The 24,310-nt window shown below is 39.7% G+C and overlaps 1 pseudogene across 1 annotated transcript; it reads right to left on the bottom strand.

Moving 5' to 3' along the window:
- Positions 1 to 2,460: 2,460 nt before the first annotated feature.
- On the bottom strand, positions 2,461 to 22,758 carry LOC148045085 (pantetheinase-like; annotated as a pseudogene). The gene is made up of 8 exons (XR_015697048.1): positions 22,669 to 22,758; positions 21,928 to 22,160; positions 21,710 to 21,840; positions 12,580 to 12,772; positions 10,805 to 11,096; positions 9,414 to 9,784; positions 7,521 to 7,691; positions 2,461 to 2,649 (listed from the first exon to the last, which is right to left on the bottom strand). The product of XR_015697048.1 is annotated as a pantetheinase-like (transcript).
- Between the last annotated feature and the right edge of the window lie 1,552 nt (positions 22,759 to 24,310).

Genomic DNA, 24,310 nt, shown 5'->3' with positions numbered 1-24,310 from the left:
GTTTGTCTCTTTTCATACAGTGCTGTAGAATTGAGTAGTTGTATGATTCAATTCTACAAACACAAGAATGTACCCAGCAATTTCAATCTACCAATAGTATAGTATCAATCAGTAGAACGGATTCCTTTGAATCTGGAGATGAGTGTGGAAGAAAACTATTGTTGTAGAAAGGCAAGTCCCATTGCAATGAGATACCCACTTGTGTAGCAAGCTGTTTAATACAATCATTAATGTGCTACTCAGAAATAAGCTCTCTTACATTTAACAATAGGTGACAAATGCAAGAATACATTGAATCGCAATATCAAAAGCAATCAGTTGCCATTATATTTTATTCTGAATGTGAACACCTTTCCAGGTTAATACAGAGTTAATTACCTTTTGCAATACTAATATATTTTTTTGAATGTGCTTTGATTTGTCAGCTTATCAGTTAAAGGCTATTATGCATGCTTTTGAAAGCATTGCTTTTCTAAGGAACAGAGCCCTGCGGACAGGTGCTTCTTGTTTATCCTGGCAACACCTGAAGGTTGCTATACAGGCATACTGGCAAAAAGAAAAGGATTTCTTTTGGCCAGGAGAGGACTATAGCAAATTATTTTCGTGTTTTAAGGCCAGGAACGCTTTCCACCAAGTTTCTTTAAGGAAGCATGCTAAACTGCGATAATATTCATTCTTAACATTGACACTGTAAATTGATTTGTTAGCCTTTTAAGGTTTTGAACAGTGCTCAAGAAATCAGGTTTCCTGCCTCTTCTTCTTGCATAACGTGTGTGTGTGTGTGTGTGTGTGTGTGTGTGTGTGTGTTTTCAATCCATTTTAAAACAATGTTGACTGTAACAAAATAGCATTCTTCTGTCAAATTACAAAGGGAATATTTCTTTGGTCCTAGGGAAGGATGGTTTATAGCAATGCCCAGCAATGACAGCTGGTTAAGGATCACTCAAGGGCAATATTTGAAATACAGGCAGATATGGACAGCAACTTCAATCAGATCAATATCAGACTGGGTTTCAAAGTTCAGCTCCCTCAATCACATCAATGATCTGTCTTAGCATATAAAATGGACACACCATTGATTTCCAAATCTAAGACTGTTACTTATCACCAACACGGCACACTGTAACACAAAAGAAAAGCAACATGTCTAAATTTCCCCATCTGATGGAATTTTTATCTTAGTCAAGAATGACTCCCATTTTCCAAACAGGAAGCGTCAATTTACATCGTCTAGATTCTCAAGGGATGCATAGCCTGAGTCTAAAGAACTAAGTCTAAGGCTATAATAACATTTTTGCTTCTTTGCCATATCCTGCCATTTGTTATTACCAAAAAATTCAAATGCTAGAATATTTTCTCCCATTTCATTAGATTCTATGAATTATTTTCCCCATAAGTAAAGTATTTGTTTGCAGAATGCTAACTTATCACTCTCCATTTTTGTTGATCCTTCATTTTCTAAGAATCCCCTTCTCTCTCTTTCCCCCTGCCTCCCTATCTCTCTCACACTTTCTTTCTCTCGCTCTCTCTTGCTCAATCTGAAGTTTACATGATGTCTTAGTTAACATTTATATTCTCTAGGCATATATTCTCTAGGCATACTTTTTCATTCATATTTAGTTTCCTTTTCTGCATAGCCATATTAATTATCATACAACCAAAAGTATTACTCATGTCAACTTAGAAATTCCTAATATCTGAGAACCCAATTGATTGTCTAAATTGAAATTACACATTTTTGACTCTTACAGACATAAAATTTCTCTATTCTCTAGGACATCTTATTTTTAAAATAGCCTGAAATAAAGAGCACCTGACAAGGGGTGGGGTGAAGGCTACAGTCAACTATGTGAGTTTTGACTAGCATGCATGGATTATACTTTTTAATTAAAAGTTGGCATAATTCATATTACAATCTCAGACAGGCTCAATAATTCAACCCAGTTGACTTCCTAGTTGAAAATTAATGACAAACAGTCTTTATAGAAGTTTGAGTTTTTCTCATTCTTGATTATAAAAAAACGGAAGTCTGGTTTTCTGGTTCCTTATGAGTAGAGGACTGATTCTTGCTAAATTATCCCCAGAACAAATGGGGAACAGGTTGGGTCATTTCTAGGTGTCTATCTGAAATGAGGAGTTAAGAGATAAGATGGAGTTGGCACAACCTGAATCTGTTGTATTTTAAAGTGGCATCAAATACCTGCTCTAATACGTAGTAGGCAGCTCTACCGGAAGATGATTCATATATCAAACTATTTTTCTTCCAAGAACCTTGTAAAAAGAGCCTAATCAGTAACTATTACCTTGTTGCATCTTTTTTAGGACAACATTCAAGAGATTGTATTCCTTAGGATTTGTCAGCCAACTTTAAACATAGCATCAATATATCCATTGTCAAGACATACGGTAGTTCTTCAGTTGAGTTATCCATTACTGGATGATAAATGACAATGGAAACAGTAAAGGTATAAAGCAACTGATTTATTGAATAATGAATTCAGCCTTATTGGTGCATTGCATTGGTACTAGGGTTGCATTGTTAATGGGTGCAGATGGAGAATCCTTCTCATACCATCTTCCAAAAAGTGTCACAGTTAAAACGGCCTGAGGGAGATCGTTCTGACTGACCAGTTGTCCATCTTTCAAAACCTAGGAATGAATGAAAGAATTTGAGTAATACAATAAGCTAGGTATACATCTCTCCTATCTCCCAAGTTAAGAAATTTTCAAAGTAGTAGATTAAGAGGAGATGTAGTTCTTATAACATAGTATAGAGAAGATCCCAGGGTGACTACCCACATATTTCAATAAGGTTGGGAAAAACTCCCAACTGTGAGAGCCACTGCTAATAAGTGTATATTAGGGTGTCAAACTCAAGGCTCATGGGTCAGATCTGGCCCGTGTGGTGCTTAGATCTGGCCCACAGAGCTGCCCTGGAAACAGCGAAGGACCAGCCCACATTGCCTCTGCCAGTGAAATTGGAGCTTGGGAGGGACAGGCACAGCCCTCCCAGACTCTGTTTTCAACCAGGATGGCCTCCTGCAGCCCTCTGCCAGTGAAAATGGAACTCGGGGTGGGGGGGGGAAGCTTCTGGAACTTCCAGGAGGCTGGTTTCCCCACCCCCACCCCAAGCCTCCGCACAGACCCTGCACTTACTTCGTATCCAAAACGGGCAATGTGGAGACTCTTGATAGGGTTGGGCAGGGTGGGGCCAATCAGGGCTAGGATTTGGAGATTTTCCAAACAGGCCATAATGTTTGCTACAGGTTCTCCCAAACCCAGCTGAACCTGTAGCAGCCCACCCCTGAGTGTAACCCATGTAACAATGTGGTGTGGCCTCCACCCAAACTCATAGATCAAGCAAGGCACTCAAGTAAAAAACAACACAATGAGAAACCTCATTTTTCTCACAATTCAATTTTGGCTTCCAAAAAGTGACCAAAACATCTTCTCCTTCTGAGCCTTATTAAGGGATTTGTTTCTGTGCTTCTCCTATTCAAGCCCAATTTGGTTCCTAACAATATTTGTGTAGTTAAGATGGGAAATACCGGGGTACAATTCATATTTTAAGATTCTTAAAGTGAATATAAAAAAATTAAATCAGGAACTTTTGGGTTTAATGGACAAAATAACTTGAAAAAGATCTGGAAATTTGCTCTTTGACAGCAGCCAGAATGATTTACGCACACACATGGAAAGATACATTAATTCTCACAATGGCAACGAATGGCAGGAAAACTGATGGCACTAGCAGAGGTGGCTAAATTAACTGCTCTAATCGAAGAAAAGTATGCATTCCACTTTCTTTCTACTTGAAAAATGCTTCTGGATGTTGTTTTGAGATGAGAAAAAAATGAAAATCTTAAACTTTGGTTTTGTTTGTTGTTATAGAAACATTAAGTATGTAAAGGTAATGGTGCCAAAGGTGCTTTTTCCAAGAGGCAACTGGTTTTTCTTTGAAGATGTTTTGCTTTTCATCCAAGAAGCTTCTTCACTCTGTCTGGATGGTGGGTCAGAGCTGAATAAGCTTTTTGGACAAGCTTTCAAAGATGTCTTCAAAGAAAAACCTGAAAGTCCAGTTGCCTGACTATTGTGGTTATGCACAACAGAAGCACTGAAACACACAAATTTTACAGATATAAAGTATAAGATACAAGGATTTAATAAAAGAACAGGGTAACCGAAAACCAAACAAGAACTAAAAGACCAGGGCATAAATATAGATTGGCTCACATATATACAAATTCAGTCCAGATATAACAGTGATATTAAAATGTATTGAATTTCAGAAGGAGCAACAGGAACTAGACAAGATATTGCAAAGTACGGATAAAAAATTGATTAGGAAAATATATAAATTCTTGCTGAGGTATAAAATGGAAGATGAAGTCATCAAAAAAAAAACAACGTTAAGGTGGGCAAAAATGTTTGGTTATAGTATAGATCAGGAAAAATGGGAAAATTTTGGGAAACAAACTTGAAACTGACTATGTTTGCGGCATACAAGGAAAACCAGTACAAGATATTTTACAGATGGCACCTCTCCCCAGAGTGGTTTGCAAAGATGTTCCCAAGATTATCGCCGATCTGCTGGAAGTGCAAAAAATCACATGGGACATATTATCATCTATGGCGGACATGCGAGATGGCAAAAAAATACTGGACCAAAATTAAAAAGTGACTTGAAGAAATAACAGGAAATTAAATAAATTGGAAACAGGAACTATTTCTATTGGGTATAATTACAAAAAAGTACAGTAGAGAAATACAATACCTAATCCTTCATATCATAACCGCAGCCAGATAATGGAAAAACAATGTAATACCAAAGGAAGATGAGGTGATAAGAAAAATCTTAGTGTGTGCGGAGATGGACAAGCTGATGAAAGAAATTCAAGAAAAGGAGGAATCGGAATATTATTTAATATGGAATAAATGGTATAAAGGGTTAGAAGACAGAAACAAGAAGTAGGGAAACATAAAATAGTGTTGTAGAAATGTTAGGATATAGTATAAGAAAAGATAAGAGAGAGTTAACATATGTGAAGCTATAGTAGTTAAACAATAACAAGTATATAAGGTGCAATATCTGTAAAGTGATATTCTGATACAAACAGTTAAATATAAATAAGTATGGAATAGTATACATAAACCATTAAAGAACAAGGGGACCAGGAATGTAAGATATGAATGTATAGGGGGGAAACATCAATTGTAAAGACATACGGATATGGAACTGCTGTAGGATGGAACCTTTTGTTCCTTTGTTGTTTTAATCTATGTTGTGTTCTGTCTATGTGTTTATGTGTTTAAAAGAAAAAAAAGAAAAAAGGAAAGAAGGTCCAGTTGCCTCTTGAAAAAGCACCTTTGGGACAACCATGACCTGGATGGATGAGAATCTCCATAGAAATAAATGTAAGAGGTTGAGGCTGTCATATTATTATGTTATTCTGCTATGCTAAACAGTGTCAGAAGTCAATGCTTTTCTTCTTCTTTTTCCCTTTATCCCCTACTTTTTCCTTTCCTCCTTTCCCTCCTCCAGTGTCCCAGTCAATGTTCCCTCTAATTTTTTTTCAGTGTGGGCGGAAAAGTATAGTGTTTGAGCGGCACATTTTCATGCCTGAGCACCTGAATTTTTTTCACAGATGTCACCCAAGACCATTCTAGTTTAAACTTCCAGCTGCACTTTTTCTTCGTAACAACATTTACTCCAGCTTTACGTTTTGACATCAGCACTGACTGATGATGTACCTATAGGGTTAGGGTTTATCAATTATTACAATTATCTTTTCAAATTCATTTTGGATTAAATAAAAAAGAGCTTTGAAATGAATATATAAATGGCACTTAATACCACTAATATTAAAATAGTAAATGTTTGATATACTTCATTTTAATGAATTTCACTTGATATACTTCATTTTAATGAGTTAACATTCAATTGCAAAAGTTGTCTATACACTGTATGCTTCTGTGAATGTATTATATGCAATTTGCTATTTTAAATGAGTAAAATTATTAAAATCACCATAATTAAAGTCTCATTCACATCTAAGAGTTTTCTTCCATCGTTAATTTGTAAACTCAAGGATTTATTGCCTGCATGTTCAACAATGCTTGTTGATTGTTTAAAAATTTGTGGGAATTTGCTCCTTTCTGTACAGAGGGTTTCAGTAACCTACTACTACTGCAAAACTGCATACTACTTGCAAATGTAGATTGTTAAAATGGCTCTACCATAACCAAATAAGAGAAAAAAACACCTTCCTTTTGTTTATAAAGTAGTGATTTTAGTTTGCTCTATGGAAGTCACTATTTTAAACTGACAGATAGGAAGTTTAATTAGATTAAAAGCAAAAATATTCTCAATGACTTTGAAAATCCCAATGAGTTATCAAATATAGGTATTCCTTCATTACAACGTGGGACTGGAATTTTTATTACTCAGCAATGTGGTCACAAAGCTGATGTGTGTCATGACTCATGTGACCGGGCTCTCTCGCCTCTTTCCAACTCCGAGGGCATCAATCATGTTAGCCAAGGGATCTGCAAAGCTGGCTCTTTTAAGACTGGTGGTGGACTTCAACTTCCAGAATTTTGAGAGTTGAAGTCCACCACCAGTCTTAAAACAGCCAACTTTGCAGATCCCTGTGTTAGCCCAAAGCCTGGCGCTGGGCTTTGCTCCCCCATTGGTGGAGCCCCGAGAAGCGAGGAGGGAGAAAAAGAGCTCAAAAGAGCTACATTGTTGCTAAATGAGCCAGCCCAGGCAATAGCAAATTAGCCGATCTCGCAGCAGGTCTGAAAGGGGGGGGAGCAAAACTCCAGGCAGGGCTCTTTGAGTCTGACTGTTCTAATTCCCCATGAAAACTGTTGTTGCCTCTGAAGCATTTGCTCCAGAGTTTTAAATCTTTAAGATCCCCCTCCCTCCTTCCTTTTTTCTTTTCGATCTACACAGAATCACAGATTAGAGAATCCTGAAGTCGGGCGGGGCTGAGGAGGGAGAAAAAGAGCTCAAAAGAGCTACATTGTTGCTAAATGTAACCGGGGAGAGCCAGCCCAGGCAATAGCAAATTAGCCGATCTCGCAGCAGGTCTGAAGTTGGGGGGGAGGGGGAGCAAAACTCCAGGCAGGGCTCTCTGACTCTTCTAATTCCCCATGAAAACTGTTGTTGCCTCTGAAGCATTTGCTCCAGAGTTTTAAATCTTTAAGATCCCTTTCCCGTTTTTCTTTTCAACCTACACTGATTAGAGAATCCTGAAGTCGGGCGGCAATGTACTGCAGTAGAAAAGGTTTAGCTGGAGGAGGTTTTGATTGCGATCGCTCTGTAGTTCGTGTCCAGATGCCTGCCCCACGTGCCTCTGCGCGGCAATTAGAAACTACTGCACGGGGAATTGTAGCGATGTGCGTGGGCGCGCAGGCGCGCACCTTAGAGGGAACAGTGGTCCCAGTACTTTCATTTTCACATCTTTGTTAGACTTTGACAAATTTAATAAAATTATAATTATTTTTTTTAACCTTACCTGAAACAATCCAGGGGCCAAAGAAATCCCATTGAGTAAAACCTCCGGGAAGACGTAATTAGTGCCAAATGTGCCACTGAGAGAATAGAAGTCAAAATAGGATTCAGCAGTCTTGGTTGCCTGACCACAGCTCTGAAGGTCCGTACTTCCGCACTTCAGCAATGTGCAGATCTGGAAGGAGGAGAAGACCAAACAATACTTGAAGAAGTACTCACTATAAAGGAGCCAGGTTGCTACCACCAGAAAACGAACTGCAAACCATTGTTTTAATTTCCTCCATAGCAAGGAACTTTTGTGGAACACACTCATGTGCATATTGGTGGCTAGGGGAGAAGCCCTACTGATTGTTGACTCAGAACTAGCAGATAAAGACACAATTTCAGCTTGGCATAAGAGGAGTTCCTGGTGTCACGGTGACCAAGGACTTGCAGCTATATAAATCACCATTTTTAAAGGACTTATGACCACAATTGGGCCCAAACTTTCTGTTTCTAAGTGAGACATTTCTTAAGTGAGTTTTGTCCCCGTGTTATAAACCTTTTGTTCTGACCCAGGCTTCCTTAGAAAGCAAGAAGCAAAGTCTTAGTCCCAATAAAACCTCTTTTATTGACATGACTGTGAATTCCTTTCATTCAGTCAGGCTTATCAAACAGTCTTTCAGAAGAATGTTTATCCACATGCACCTTATCTCGTTTGGAGCTCTGCCAGATAACTAGTTTCCAAATGCAGGGGAAGGCAAAACTTGGCACAGTCTCTTATAACCACAAATAGAACTTTCCAGACCGAATGAATGAACTGTTTCCTGCAAAAGCCCATTCCCTATTTGTTCCTCTTTTGTTTCCTATTCACCCTTGCTCACATATTGCCATTGATATCACCATTGCCTTGGAGATGGGATCCCAGATACCGAAAAATAGTAACTACGGTATATAATCCTAAAATGCTATAACCCTAAAACAGCACAAGCAGCAGTAGCAGGGAAGTTAACAATGGTCTAAATAGCAAATGTGTTTCAGATCAGTGTGTTTATTAATTAAAGTAGACAGGGAAATAAATATATCTCTGCCAGTTGCCAAAAAGACAATGTCTCTCACAGCTGTCTGGAGTTCAATAGCATAAAAGGAAGGGGAGGTAAAGTGAGATGAAAGAATAGTCAAAGCTAATTGAGAAAAGCTATCCCAAAGAGAGCTACAATTGGAAAGGCCCATTCCTATATGGTTGCGTATTTATTTCATTACAAAATCCCAAATTTGTGGTGGACCTCACAGTCTATCTGTCAGCCCCGTTTTGCTGCAGTGGCTCAGGGCTTCCGGAGCTATCAGGTGTAATTTACAGGTGGGCCAGCAATCTGTGCAAAACAAATGCTTAGGTCTGCTCTAATAGGATTGGGTGGTTTCTTTGCCCTCTATCCAAATATTCACAGCTTATTGACTCCTTATCAATACTGACCATTATACAAACATATCCTTGCAATGTATTCTTGCATGATTAAGTACCAGTCAGTCACCAAAAGTATCAATGAATATATGGCTCATTAATTAGAATCCAGATAAAGGATGAAACTAAATACTGGTCCTATTCTTATGGCAGTCAGTGTCAGCATCCTACAGGACATGGTAATAAAGTTTCCAGAACTCTGTGTGATGGAACATTTCCCTCCATCCTCCCAGGAGTAAGAAATGTAGGACTTACTTCCTGCTAATAGAGACTTTCGTTCATCATGTGCATGATGCAGCCACCAAAGTGATTGAATATTTAAACTAGACAATTATTCCAAATGAGATAATGAGAATAAAGTGCTGAAGTTTATCTAGATAACAACCTGCAAATTTAGAGGGCATCTCATCTTTCATCTTTCCGTCTAGTGTTGCCCTCCCATAAATAAAAGAATACCTGTAAGTAATATTGTCCTTCAACCTCATGAAGACCATCGAATGCCCCTAGCACGTAAAGTTCATCTTCTTGTTGTTCCATCATCCTGTAGCTTAAGTGGCAGCAGAGATTGTTCTGGCACACTGTAAGATTGTCAGCTTCTTTTCCAAGGGTACATAAGGTGAAGTTATCATGGAAAATTAATCCAGAGAAAGTAAGGGGCTTAGGAAACCCTTCAACAGTTGTGGCATAAGAGCTCCAATTAACAGTAGGAAGAGGGGTGGGAAAATGAGATGGATGGGAATAGATTTCTGCAACCAAAAGGTGCCCATTCATTGATTCTGCATCATAATGATAAGCTTCCGATCCGGATGGTGTGTAGATACCACTGCCTAAAAATGATGAGAATAAAAGTCATATTTCTTATCATGTCTTTGCAAGACATATAGCATACATTATTTCTTCTACCCTACCCCCCCAACATACATATTTAAGAAAACACCACCACTCCAAAATCACACATATTTAACTCTAAAAAAAGACCAGAAAATGTATTCATATACACAAGCATTCACCCCATCGGCCTTCTGTTTTCCTTTTTTCTACTCTGATGAGCAAGAAGAGAATAGGAAGAATATAACTTATGCTCAAAGAACCAGTAGAGGTCCAGGCTCTTACAAAAAATGATATTTATGATAGCAATGCAAAGAAACAAAGCAAAACTTGGCTATTATGGCAGAATCCTATCTGGGTCCGTCACTGGGATCAGTGGTTTTGTCTTCCAAGCTTTTGGACTCATACTGAAGCCCAACCTTAGAGAACTTCTCTCTAGTAGAGTGCGTGCTTTGGGTTGTTCTGTGTGTGGTATTTAACAATGTCTGTTGTATGTGGCTTTTTAGTAGTTGATTGGGGTGTTGATGACTGGCTATTAAGTTGTTGGCTGTTTGTTTCCACTGCCAAGCCCTCACCTCCTAAAAACTTGTACTATATAAATAACAGAAATAGAACAGCCCAAAGTACACACTGCTAGAGAGAAGTTCCCTGAGGATGGGCTCCAGTATGAATCCAAAAGCTCGGAAGACAAAGCCGTTGGTCCTATTGACCGACCGAGATTGGATCCTGCAACATTTATCCTTGGGTCACGTATATTTGCCTTCATTACTGTTTACACATCTAATCAGAGATTATTTGTAGAAGCACAATAAATAAAGACTGTACTCTGTATGCTACACTGATGGCAATGCCTTCCCTACTCTCTGGATTTCTGTCTGCAGGGACCACACCAGCATATCTTAATTTTGGCAAGTGTGCATTAAAGGATTTTTCAAAGGATTTTTCAACCAGCTAGATGTTCTCAACTGCCTGGTGAATAGATCCAAATACCAATCAAACCTTTTATCTCAGTACATTACCTGTCATATTAAGGCTAGGATTATGAGTATTAGCTGCTAGAACATTGGCACGCATGCCCATGGCCCAAGCTGAATGGAATTCGATAGCAGTTAAGTGTGGGAGAACATTCATCCAGGCTGTCGGGAAAATGATGGTGTCCACCGAGAGCTGGGTTACGAGGGTTACAGCAGGATCGTGGAAGAGAATATCAAAGCACGTGAAGAGGCCAAATTTTCCAAAGGCAGTATCGAAGGTTGCAAGTTCAGGCTCTTTAGGGAAATCAAATTGTTGCTCCACCGTAAACAGGTTAAACTGTTATAAAGATAACACATTTAAGGAAACAGGTGAGGTGTTTTTCAGTGAACGTATGAACAACGTAACGCTGACTTAAAGTCATCTTGCAAGTCATTTTAACTGAAGGTGAAAGTGTAATGCTTTTTAAAATAAGAGGGGGAAAAATCCCAAAATTTCTTTAAATTCCGATTGACTGGTTTCCCAGAACCTCTGTGCCTATTAATAATGTAGTATCAGCACCCATTGCAAGGAGAAGATCTTCTTTATGTAACTGAGACACATTTGTAGTGGCCTCCTGCATTTTCACACAAATGGCTCCAGTCATGCTGGAAAACCAATCTCTGCTATTATCTATTTTAAATATTTCATTTAGGGTTCATTTCTTTGTTTCAACATTGGAATAATCTTGCTTATATATGTTATATCATTTGCTACAACAAGATCTAGAGAAACTCTAAACAAATGGGGCTCTCTGGTGGTTTCTGTTCTTTGTGATTGTGGTGACATGCAGACAACAACCCATATGTATAGCTGCCCTTTGTGTCCCAATCAGTGTACACTTAAGGATCTCATGGCAACTCAATTAATATTGCTAGTTTCTGGTAATATCTGTTTAATTTTAAAATTTGTGCATATTTTAATCTTGTATTTTACATTTTAAATGTTATGTTGTATAGCATGTCTTATTTTAACTGTGATGCTTCTGACATGAATAAACCAACAAATATCATTGGAGGAAAATGTAATTATTACATATGTACATTTGATACTGAATTGTATTCTAAAACTATAGATGTTGATATTATGAAGAACTCTGGCTGTATTAAGACTGGGATTCAGCTAAATAATTAGTGTAGAAAGGTGGGGGGGGAAATGCTTCAAATGTCAAAGAACAGATGTCAAAGATGTGTGTTTCTTAGTAGATTTTGGAGTATCTTTATATTTTAAAAATGAGAAGACAGAGCAATATTATTTCCATATTTAATAACAAAAGTTAAGGTAGTGGATACTTTTTCCTTTTTAAGTTTATTTTTAACTTTTATTGCATTTTTACTTTTGTATTATTTTTATTTACATTACATTTCTGTAATAAAAAGGAAACAAAAAAAGAGGAAAGAAAGAATTGAAAGAATGAAGCAAAGAAATAAAGAGAGAGAGAGAGAGAGAGAGAGAGAGAGAGAGAGAGAGAAAGAAAGAAAGAAAGAAAGAAAGAAAGAAAGAAAGAAAGAAAGAAAGAAAGAAAGAATCAATCTGCCAAATTAGAACTTTGGATGCCCAAAATTCTTTTCTACCCTTCATATCTGTTATGCTAAATCACATTTGCTACAGGTAATTTGTTATCTCTCTGAAATCTCAAAGTTGGAATATGCTCTACTCGACATATTCAGCCTCTGATGTTCAAAATAGAATTAACTTATAAAGTGATGTGATTATGTTTTATGTAGGGTTCATGGAGAAATAACCAGTTCTTAAAAATAAAGTGTGAAATTTGTAACCTTACCTTGTGGTATCGTGCCACCAGCTTTCCCTCTGAATCAAAGACAACATTTGTGTTGTATTGATAGCGGCCATCACAGGGGCACTTTGGGTCTATATGACTGCAAGTCTTCTTATCACCCATATTGGCAACCACATAGATCGAATTGTCCCTGGCCAGACAGCTCAGTCTTTTTTGGACTGGTGCAGGTCCAAATCTAAATGTGAAGACCACAGAACTAAAGAATTAATACAATTAAATTCTGTTAATTTATCTCCATGATGAAGGGTATAATACAGAAAGAAACACCAAAACAGGCAATAAAGCAGAAGCGAAGTTGTGTCTTTTAAAATACAAAAGAGAAAAAGAAGAAGAAAGAAAAGTGCCATGAAGGTTGGAGTAGGTGAGCTTTAGATGCTGTGAAATCTTTTCCCTTCCAACTATATTTCTATTTGAAATTGATTCAGGAATATGTTTTTTTCCACTGAAGAGGAAAAGATACGGTAAGTAATTAGGTGCTCTCAGTGGAACACCAGTTCACTGGGGAAAAGCTGAAATGAATGTTTTTTGCACTGGTTCCCCACTGAGAGATACTTTGAATTAATGATGATATAATTTAATAGGCTGTTTATTAAATGTACAACATGTAATTTATAAAGTTATTTGTTTGATATTGTGTGAATCCAGTAACTGTAATTTGTAAATCATAGTCTAAGCTTTAGTATGCAGCCTTGGCCATCAAATTATGGTTTATTTAATAAAATACAGTTAAGCAAATAATAACTTATACCCAATGTAACCAATTTCTTCCCCACTCCAAATTGCTCCATTCCCTGACAAAGCTATTTTCAACAATGAGACTTTAAACACACACAAGGGCAGAGAGTAAACAAAACTAGTTAACTTACTTTACTTTACCATTTGAATAGTCTGGATTTCCTAATTTTCCTGACACTTAACTGTACCCTCACAGGGTAAATAATGTTACACAAGGAATAGAAAAAAAGTGAGAAATTGTAACTGAACCATTAAAGGCAGGAGATGAAAGAAAAGGGCACACTGTTTATTATGCTTCTGCATATCTTTTTACACCTACCAACCATGGATGTGTCGACCACAGGGGTGGGTTTCAGCCTGTACGGACCGGTACGGGCATATCGGTTGGTGAAATTTAGTGTGCCTTAGCTTACCCGTTCTTCCGGAGGCCCCGACAAGCGTGCGCTGCCCTCTTCTCTTTGATAGCTGCCTTGTTTCCAATGAAGGTGGTGGGGAAACCATGCAGAGGGAGGAAATCGCATGGATTCCCCATCCCCTTCATTGGAAACGAGGCTCCGCTCCCCCACCCGGCAGAGACACAAGAAGGAAGGAAGGAAGGAAGGAAGGAAGGAAGGAAGGAAGGAAGGAAGGAAGGAAGGAAGGAAGGAAGGAAGAACTTATGATTACAATTGAGCCCAAAAATTTGGTTGCTAAGCAAGAGCGTTGTTAAGTGAGTTTCACCACATTTTCCAACTTAGCCACGCCCACTCAGTCACATAACCGCTGAGCCACTCCCACAAAACAGGCCACACCTACAGAATAGGTTCTAAAAAAATTTGAAACCCACCACTGGTCCACCAACATCACATGCCTTTATATCAATTGATATATATCAATATCAATTCTATCCAACCTTGACATTTTTATCTTCCCCTTCCCTCAACCTAATTACCCTATTTTTCAGAGTATAAGACGCACCAGAGTATAAGATGCACCAAGGTTTTGAAGATGCAAATAAAAAAAAAATTGCACTCTGCAAACCTCCCCAAAACAGCCCATTTTTCACGTTTTTCATTAAAAAATGGGCATGGATAGCCTTTAGGAAGCTTATAGAGTGCTCCTGGGGGCTGGCAGGGTAAAACTGAGCAAAAAATGGGCTTTTTTTTGCTCATTTCTGCCCTACCCAGACCCCAGGAGCTCTCTGAAAGCTTTCTACAGGCTCTGCACGGCCATTTTGTGAAGGGGCGGGGTTTGGGGAGGCAAAAAATGCTGTATTCGGTGTATATACCCAGATTTTTAGCTTCTTTTTTGATATACTCCGAAAAATACGGTACTCTTCTTTTGTACTTTCAATGTATCACTGGCATTTCATACATAGTGGTCACTTGTTTTGTATTCAGTCCAAATCTATTCAGAGTCCATACCTTCTTTACAAATGTAGGTACACTTTCTACCAAAATGTACATGACATAAAATTTCTGCAGTTTTCCCCACTTTCAATAAGCAAGTAAATTAATGTATGTAACTTCTTCATCTACTTGCAGTAATCAGGTTTAATAAAAACAACATAGGCCAGAGAAATGCATATTGCAGAACATTTTTTTATACCTGGTCAACAGCATCAGGATTGTTTTTGTACAATGACCACTCATTTCTTCTATTCCCCCCTCCCCAGCAGCAAATTTCATTTACAAATATATTTTACCTTGAATGTTTGAATGTTTAATAAATTTATAGGCTGCCCAATCCCGGAGGACTCCGGGCAGCTTACAACAATACAATTAAAATAGAAGTTAAAAAACACAGAAAAACATAGTAAAAAAGATCACAAGATACACCCAGTCTAATCGGGGCTGGAACTCAAACACGAGTTCAACAGCCCGGGGCTTGCCGGAATAGCCAGATCTTAAGAGCCTTACAGAAGGCCATGAGAGTGGGTAGGGTTCGGATCTCTGGGGGCAGTTTATTCCAGAGGGTCAGAGCGGCAACAGAGAAGGCCCTCCCCCGGGTAGTTGCCAGCCGACATTGTCTGGCTGACGGTACCCGAAGCAGGCCTTCTCTATGCGATCTAATCGGTCATTGGGAAGTATGTGGCAGAAGATGGTCCCGCAGGTATCCGGGTCCTAGGGCTTTAAAGGTGATAACCAGCACCTTGAATTGTGTCCAGAGACCAATGGGAAGCCAGTGCAGCTCGCGGAGGATAGGTGTGATACACCCAATATCGCTCACGTGGCTGCATTCTGGACTAATTGTAGTCTCTGAACACTTTTCAGGGGCAGCCCCATGTAGAGCGCGTCACAGTAGTCAAGCCTCGAGGTAACAAGGGCGTGAGTGACCATGTGAAGTGCCTCCCGATCCAGGTAGGGTCGCAACTGGTGCACCAGGCAAACCTGGGCAAAGGCCCCCCTGGTCACAGCCGACAGATGATGCTCTAATGTCAGCTGTGGGTCCAGGAGGACTCCCAAGTTTCGGGTCCTCGCTGAGGGGAGTAGAGTCCCCACCCCCAGGCATAAGGATGGACTGATCGAACTGTCCTTGGGAAGCAACATCCATAGCCACTTGGACTTGTCAGGATTGAGTGCAAGTTTGTTCACCCCCATCCAGACCCTAACAGCTTCCAGGCACTGGCACATCACTTCTACCGCTACACTGAGTTGGCACGGGGTGGACAGATGCAACTGGGTATCATCCGCATATTGGTGGTATTTGATCCCGTGCCGGTGAATTATCTCACCCAGTGACTTCATGTAGATGTTAAATAGGAGGGGGGACAAGACCGAGACCCCCCCCCCCCCGGGAAAGAATATGAATAGGTCTTTGAAAGTACAAAGTGCCATCTCTCTCCTCCCTCTCTCTCTTTCTTTCTTTCTCTTCAGTAGACCGGAAAAAAGAATACTTGTGTTAACAGAGCACGGTTAGCATTAGGCCAATTGCTTAAATCTAGACTTCCATACCTTTCTTTGATTCTGTCCTCCAGACTTCCTTTTCTGCCAAATTATGTCAGGTTGCCAAATGTTGCCTTTTTTTGTGCCAAAATGTGTTTTTGACCAAGGCATTAAAATTCAGCAGGGGTAGGGAAAAAACGACAATACCTAGTTACTAAATGAGGGACAAAATACTGACAAAAATGCCTGGCTTCTTTAAGGTCTCTGAAAGAGATGAGGATGGGTAATAAACTAGATGTAGTTGGTCCTGCCAATGTGCTGCTTGCGCTCTTCTTTGGATGAGTTTTGAATGAAAAAAATTATCTGGGAATCATGCTGAGTTTCATGGAAGCAGTTAACTGTCTTTAGCTACACTTGAAAAGTTAAGCATTCCTGTATGTGTAGATTGCGGTATGACTCCTCTAGGAATATAAAGAAAAGGGAACAGTGACAATCTTCTTTTCACACACACACACACACACACACACACACACACACACTCCCCATTTCCTGTTCTTTCACTCCTGAGCAACTTAGCAAGCACAGTTAACGATTATACGAACACACTTAAAAATGGGAATGGATTACTGTACCAATTTCATTGTATACATAATGTACAATCAGGGGTGGGTTTCTGTTGGTTCTAACAGGTTCGGTAGAAGAGCTTCCAGAAATCTACCATACCAATTAGAAGAGGTTCATCATGGAGCGCCTGCCCTGCCCCCTCGTTCGCTTGCCCCGCCCATTCCATCGCTGCTCGCGGGCGGTAGCTTGTGCGGCACGGCCAGCCTCCTAGAACCTCCCTGAACTTGCCTAGGAGGCGTGGCCACCAGCAAAGCATGGGGACATTCCAGGGCATCCCTGCCCCCACTGGTTCCCCGCCTCCCTTCCTGGCAAAGTTTTCCAACGTGTGGTTTTTTTCCCATCCCTTGTGTCCAGCTCCCGCTCTGGTATGGAGGAGAAGAGCCTTTGGGAAGTGAAGAGGAGGAGGGGGGAGAAGGAGGAGACGCGCGCAGGGGCCATGCTGCACAACCGGCAACCGGCAGAGGCAGGAAGGTTCTCAAAACTTCACGCTCTTCTCTGTCCACTCCTTGCGACTGCAATAGATGTTCAGAAGTGGCTTTTGTAGCTAATGGGGTTTGGGCTTCCAGCCCAACAGCCCCCGCCGCTTCTGGACATTTATTGCAGTCAAGAGGAGCACATGAAGTCCAGTGGAGGCAGGAAGGTTCTCGGCGCTCCCCAGTCGCTTTCATGGCTTCCCAGAGCACCGTGCTCTTCCCCGCGCTCTGGGAAGCCGCGAAAGCGACTGGGGAGCGATTCTGGCTACCTCCGGCCTTCCACACCTGGCAGCTGCGGGATGTCATCAAGACAAAAATTAAGAATTAAAAAGAATAATATTATTATTTGATGATGTTGCCGCAGCTGCCGGGCACAGAAGGACAGAGGTAACCAGACCACAACGAGGCAGCCAGGTGGGCGAGCCAGCGAGTGAGCGATGGAAGTTCAGGCTGCCTGATCCTTGTTCGCTTGCCCACCGGGCTGCCTCGGCGTGGCTCTGGCTACCTCCGTCCTTCTGCGCCCGGCAACTGCGGCAACATCATCAAGACGAAGTCCAGCAGAGACAGAAAGGTTCTTGGCACTCCTGGAGAAGAGCATGAAGCTTTTATGCTTAATTTTATGTTAGGGTTATTAGCATTATATAAACTTGTTTGAGATGGGTGGTCATAGAAATTGAAAAATAAATAAATAAACATTAGGTTTATATTTCTTTCTCTGATTGGACTCTTTTGGAGTTTCATGTTTAAAATGTCTGCCTTCTTCACAAATGTAACTCTAGGTTTCAGCCAGGTCTGATTTAAAGCAGGGGTGTCTAACTTTGGAAACTTTAAGATATATGGACTTCAACTCTCGGGAATGCTGGCTGGGAAATTCTAGGAGTTGAAGTTCACCAGTTTTAAAATGCCAAGGTTGGGCACCCCTGGTTTAAAGTGAAAAAAAGGGGGGGGGTCAGAGCACTGCAGTCCTGTCAAAGACACTTCCCTGTATTATCTGTGCACAATTTGAAGAAAATCTCTTTCCCAAGGAGATTTATAGCCTCCTGAGAAGCTGCTTGAAGTTCACACAGGAGGGGGTAAGCATTTCTCTTGAGAAAGAGCTTTTCCTCACAATGTGGTGGGACAATAATAAATAGAACAGAATTTCCAGTATCTGCCTTGTTCCCCCCCCCCCTCCACATTTTGATGGGCAGCTGTTTTTCAACCTTCTCTCTTGTTGTGAAAGGGAAGAAGTCCCCTTGTTTTTAATTTTGGACTGAGACTAAAACTGTATGGATCCTGATTGGAATATAAGTAGAGTCCTTGACTTACGACCATTTGTTTAATGACTGTTTGCTTGCACTGAAAAAAAAGATGGTATATCATTTTTCACAGTTATGACCATTGCAAAATCCTTGTAGTTACCTGATAAAATTCAGACACTTGGCAAGTGGCATGTATTTATGATGGTCATGTTTTCCTGGGGTCATGCAATCACATTTTGCAAGCAAAGTCAATGGGAAAGTCAGATTCACTTAGCAACTTTGGCTAGAAAGGTTGTAAAATGGGGCTAAACCAGGGGTCCTCAAACTATGCCCCACGGGCCAGATGCAGCCTGCCGAAGCCATTAATCTGCCCCGTCCACATTGCCCCACCTACCCCCCGCCAGCACCCACCCGCCCTCTGGAGGTTGAGGAGGCCAAAAACAGGATGCATGGGCCTGTTTTTGGATGGCAGAGTGGAACTGGAGGCCAAAAATGAAACACACAGAGGCCCCCGCCGCTTCCTAGCCTGCCAGCCAGGCCACCTTACCTGCTGCCTGGTCACCTGCCTGCTCCTTGCATCCATCGCACAGGAGAGCTGCTGATTCTGCCTGCTGGTAAGTGATCTGGTTTATGCTTTTAATGTGTTTTTTTTAATTTTATTTATTGTGTCTAGAATATTTTTTAATTGTTTTATTTGCATGTACTTTGGGAGATTTGTGTGTTTCTGTAATGAATTCACTACAGAACTAAACACAAAATCTCACAAAGCTGCCTTGCACCAACCTGGCCTGCCCATAGAAAGCAGCCACTTTGAGACATATAAAATTTATAACATTTTTTTGCTTTTCTATGGGCAGGCCAGGTTGGTGCACTGCAGCTTTGCCAGATTTTCTGTGTTTCTGTGTGATACCTGGTTGTTTAGGTAATTGTGGTTCCTGGTTCTGTGAGCTTCCTGGCACTGTCCTTTATAATTTCCCACAATGCCTTGATGGTTTTTATTCCAGTGGCTTTGTCTTTCCTGTCCTTAGGGTTAGGGAAAAAAACTGGTTTCATCTGCAGTCCTTTGGGGGGAAATTGTTATTTTTTGGTGTTTTCCTGGCACTGTCATAGTTTGTGTGTGTGAGTGTGTAATGTCCCGCAGTTATCTACACATTATAATGATCAAGTACTAATAATATTTCCTTATACATTTTAGTGACCTTTCCTTATATAATTGGTGTTTTCTTTCATGCTTTTAGATTTCTAATTTCTGTTAGTTAGCAATTGCTAAAACAAATCCCACGTGAAAAAGTAAGCCTTCTTGATTTTAATTGTCAATTTATTCATTCCTGCACATTCTAATATTTATTCATTTTCATATCTTTATTTTTCCACTGTTGTGCAAACACAATTCCAGCAGCTGTTAACATGTGTAAAATTAAACATGTATTGTATTCCCTTTGAAATGCCCAACCAAATATTACTGGTTTTAAATCTACATCTTGCTTTACCATTGCTTCTAACCATGACACCTTTAACTCTTGAACTTGGTCTGTCCTAAGTATTGAACATAATTCATATATTCCTGTTTTTTGAACTGAGAAATAAATTTCAGAAAAAGAAATCTGTATTGCTCTGTGAATCTACCTATGACATTCATTCTTGATCTAACTTCTTAGATGAAAAACTATATCTTTCCTGTTTGTTGGGAGACATCTTTCCTGAAAAGACTGTACATTGTTGGGGGAAAACAGAGGTCCCTTCTGTTACCTGTAATGTAGTCCTCAGCTTACAACCACAATTGAGTTCAATATTGTTTTATTTATTCTGCAGTTAGTATTATTTAACAGGATGAAAAGGCAACAGAGTATGACCGCTAGGACAGTCATCTTTCCTATGTAAGTAGCTGTTTTATTGCTTTCTGTGTTTGTTTCATCCTTAATATAGTAGTGAAAGCAATTAAAGTCTTCCTTTCTGTATCTCTTTGTGCAGGCCATTCATTGGAGCAAGGTGGTCAGTGGGTGACTTCAACACACAAAAGGACAGTAATCTTCCTTTTCTATTATTTTGTGTGCTTGTTTCATCCTAATGCAGTGCATGCAATGAAAGAGTTCATTTCTGTGTCTCTTCTTTGTGCAAGCTATTCATTGGAGTCAGTGATATTGAAGACTGGCAAGGACAGTCATCTTTCTTCTGTAATTAGCTCTTTTATTGTTTTGTGTACTTATTTTAATCTTATTTAAGTAGTAAGTACACAAAATAATAAATTTTCTTTTTAATATATTTTTGTAGATCATCCATTGGGGTAAAGAATTCAGTGACATCGTCTTGGCCACTCCCACCCAGTCAAATGACTGCCAAGCCACTCCCATCTGGTTACATGACTGCCATGCCACTCCCACCTGATCACATGGCCAGCAAGCCATTATCACAAAGTAGGCCACACCTACAGAAGAGGTTCCAAAAAATTTTGAAACCCACCACTGTGTACAATGACAATAAAGGCTATACTATACTATGATGGATGTACTTGGGCATAGCTTGGCATATTGGGTGCTGGCTTAAGTTCAAATTCACATTCTATTGCAAACATTTTGGGAGATCTTGAAGCAGATACCATTTTTCATCCTATTCCTTGAGTGGTTATAAAAACAGAAGCAGAGATTACGGGCACTGCCTGAAAACAATGGTGGAAGTTTGCTATAAATATGTACTCAGGTCCTAATTATTGTATTGCTGAGAATTATTTCATCTTAGATTAAATCCATCTCAGTCTATGTAGCTGGTAGAAATTGGCATATTCTCCATTTTTTTGTAATTTGTAATTATTTTATATATTGTTTTAAAAATAATATTCTTTTTAATTCTTAATTTTATTGATCAAATTGTATTCTAGAACCCCTCTCTGAGGACAAGGGGTGCTAAAAAGTATGATAAACAAGCAAACAAATAAGCAAGCAAGCAACATATGGCCTATAGCTCAACGTATCTGGAGGAAATATACAGATGATAACAGGTGAGGTCTAATGGATGCCTAAATGGCATGCTACAATGGAAAGATCCTTCCTTCCTTCAAGACACATTGACCATGTCAGGGTGTACATTGTAATACTGAAACACAAACCTAAGAGAAGGCTACCACGTTCAAGTGCCTTTAAACTGAGACCACACAAAAGCAAAGCACAAGATACAGTACCTTTCAGGATCTGTACATGGAATCCAGTTGACCTGTGGGTCTGGAATGTCCTCAAGATAAGGATAAATGGTCTCTCTGGTGAAGAAAAATCCATGTATAGCATCTTCTGGAGTCACAATGATGTGTGCTCCCTGTCAAAAGAAGTGAAGGTAAAGCTCCTTCCCTTGTAGGACAACCACTTTACCAACCAATGCATATTAACAAGTAGTACCCAGTACCTGCTTTGCTGCTTTTTGGATGGCATCTTCTAAGATGTCCATGTTTTGGTTCATCAATTTTAAGGCCTCTTCAGGGGAAACAGGGTTCGATGTTAATTCCGGCAGTATGACTGCATGTTCATATACAGCTGCGGTGTATTTGTCCATGGCTAAAGTCCTGAGGCCCCCCAGGAGTATAAGAATAAAAGCATGCTGTAAAGATGAAGAGGAGGCCATTGCCCTGTCCTTATAGACTGGGGAGAGAGAAAACAAGATTTAAAAGGTAGATCAAGTGAAGAGAGAGTGTTCAGAAATATCATATATCTAATCAGATGACACTCGGTAATGTAGTTTCAGCTGTTGAGCTCTGATAGGGTTTCTTGAAATCACTAACTGTCTGATGCACTTTTAATGCTTCCAACAATATTTCTGTGTTTTGATTCCAATTCAAATGACCCAGAGGAAGAAACAAACATTTGAATCTGTATGGTACAAATGGTTGCTTAATGGCCACAGTTATGATGGACTCTTCTCAAAAGCTATTTACGGCCCAATGCTGAAGTTATGATAGCCACACTTATCCCCATTAGTGTCAAGTATAGTAAATTCTATTGCCTCCGTTTGCCTCTCTCTTATCTGGGCAAGCGGGAACACTTCTAAAGAAACATTCACAATGGAATACTTTTTAAAGCAATTGTCTCAATTAGAAATAAAACAAAGAACAAAACAAAAAGCCGATAACATTCAACTTGTTCCACTCACCAGCTTTTGCAACTTCTGCTTCTTTTGCAATTTCTGCTTCTACTTCCTCATTCTGGGAGACCAGAGGTTGTCCAAAACAATGCCTGTATGAATGCCTGGAAGCATAGTTACGGGTTTTTATTGGGCTGTCTCTTGGATTTTGCCTGAGTCCAATTAATAGTTAACACATTGCTTTCCCAATATTATTAGGCAATCAGTACAAACAGTTTGAATACTGATTAGACCTCTTAGACTTTTATCTGTTTCTTTTCAGGGAGAAACAAAGTTGCTCATAATTTCAATCTGGCATAGAAAGAGAGAAAATGGGCAACTATATACATAAGTATGTATTGTAGATGAACGTAAGGCAGAGTCAGTTGTTAACTTAGAAAGGAAAAACAAATGATAGATTCCATTTTAAAATTGCCCATCTGGAAACAGATTTCTTAGTAACTGACATTGGGAGAGGTTTTAATTCATTTATTATGGGGGAAAGTGATTAACTTTTGTGAAAGCTATTCAAGAATTGATGTTGGTTTAAGAATTGGCACATAATGCAATAATGACTTACGTATAGCAAATAAAATATTGATATATTCCTGTGATGATGGCTGATGCTATGAATGGAGTCAGGGAGGAGAGTCACACCAGAGGACCTGTCTCTGAGATGATGAATTGCTTAAAAAAGAAGAACAGATTTTGACAATGGCAATCTTGGGATCAATGTAATGTATACACTGATATGGTGTCATATATTTTCAAGCATCCTTGAGCCTAACAATCCAAACTCCCAGGTGCTTCAGTTCATTGATTCCTAAACATTTGAGGAATGTTCCTGGGAATAAGCACCAGGAAGGATTTACATATAAATTGCATTTACATATAAAAGCTGCAAGATTTCTCAACATATAACTTTACCAGGTAGCATAAAAAGGAAGTATAATCACTTTCAATGAGAGGTCTAATCAGCATTCAACTACTTGTACTAGATGCCTAAGGAAGGCAATGTGATAAATGTAAGTTGAACTCACACAAAATCCAATGATAAACAATTTGATGCAATGGTTAAAATCCTTGACTAGAAACCAGAAGACCATGAATTTTAGTCCCACCTTGGATACAAAGTCAGCTAAGTGACATTGGGCCAATCGCTCTCCCTCAGCCCCAGAAAGAAGGCAATAACAAGCAACTTCTGAAATTTTACCAAGAAAGCTAAAAGGATTCCAGTTGGGGGGAATTAACAATGACTTCAAGGTATAATAATAATAATAATAATAATAATAATAATAATAATGATAATAATAATAATAACAACAACAACAACAACAACAACAACAACAACTCCGCCGTTGCCGGTCCCAAGCCCGGATGAGAAAGGAGGAAGGTTGGGATCAGGTTGGCATCTGGTCCCGTAAAAAAAACCCTGCCAACCCATACAATATGGTGAAAAAAACGAATAAGAATTCCATACCGCATCGGTCGTCGCGCGGGTTAACAAGGGCCGCGGCGGATGTTGGGGTCCCTGGACATCCGTCGACAAGTGGGCTACAAGTGGACCAGCCAACAAAACGACAAAAATATAGTGCAGATGAAAACCGTGCCATAATGGCCTGTTACTACAACTCAGAGCCAGAAAAAAGAGGATATTTAAAGCGAATGTATG

The sequence above is a fragment of the Thamnophis sirtalis genome, unplaced genomic scaffold (genome assembly GCF_051295495.1).
Source record: "Thamnophis sirtalis isolate CommonGarterSnake01/CBP01778 unplaced genomic scaffold, rThaSir2_p1.2 scaffold_6, whole genome shotgun sequence".
NCBI classification, from domain to species: domain Eukaryota; kingdom Metazoa; phylum Chordata; class Lepidosauria; order Squamata; family Natricidae; genus Thamnophis; species Thamnophis sirtalis.
Note: the sequence above shows the minus strand (reverse complement) of the source record. Positions and strands in the feature narration are given on the sequence as shown.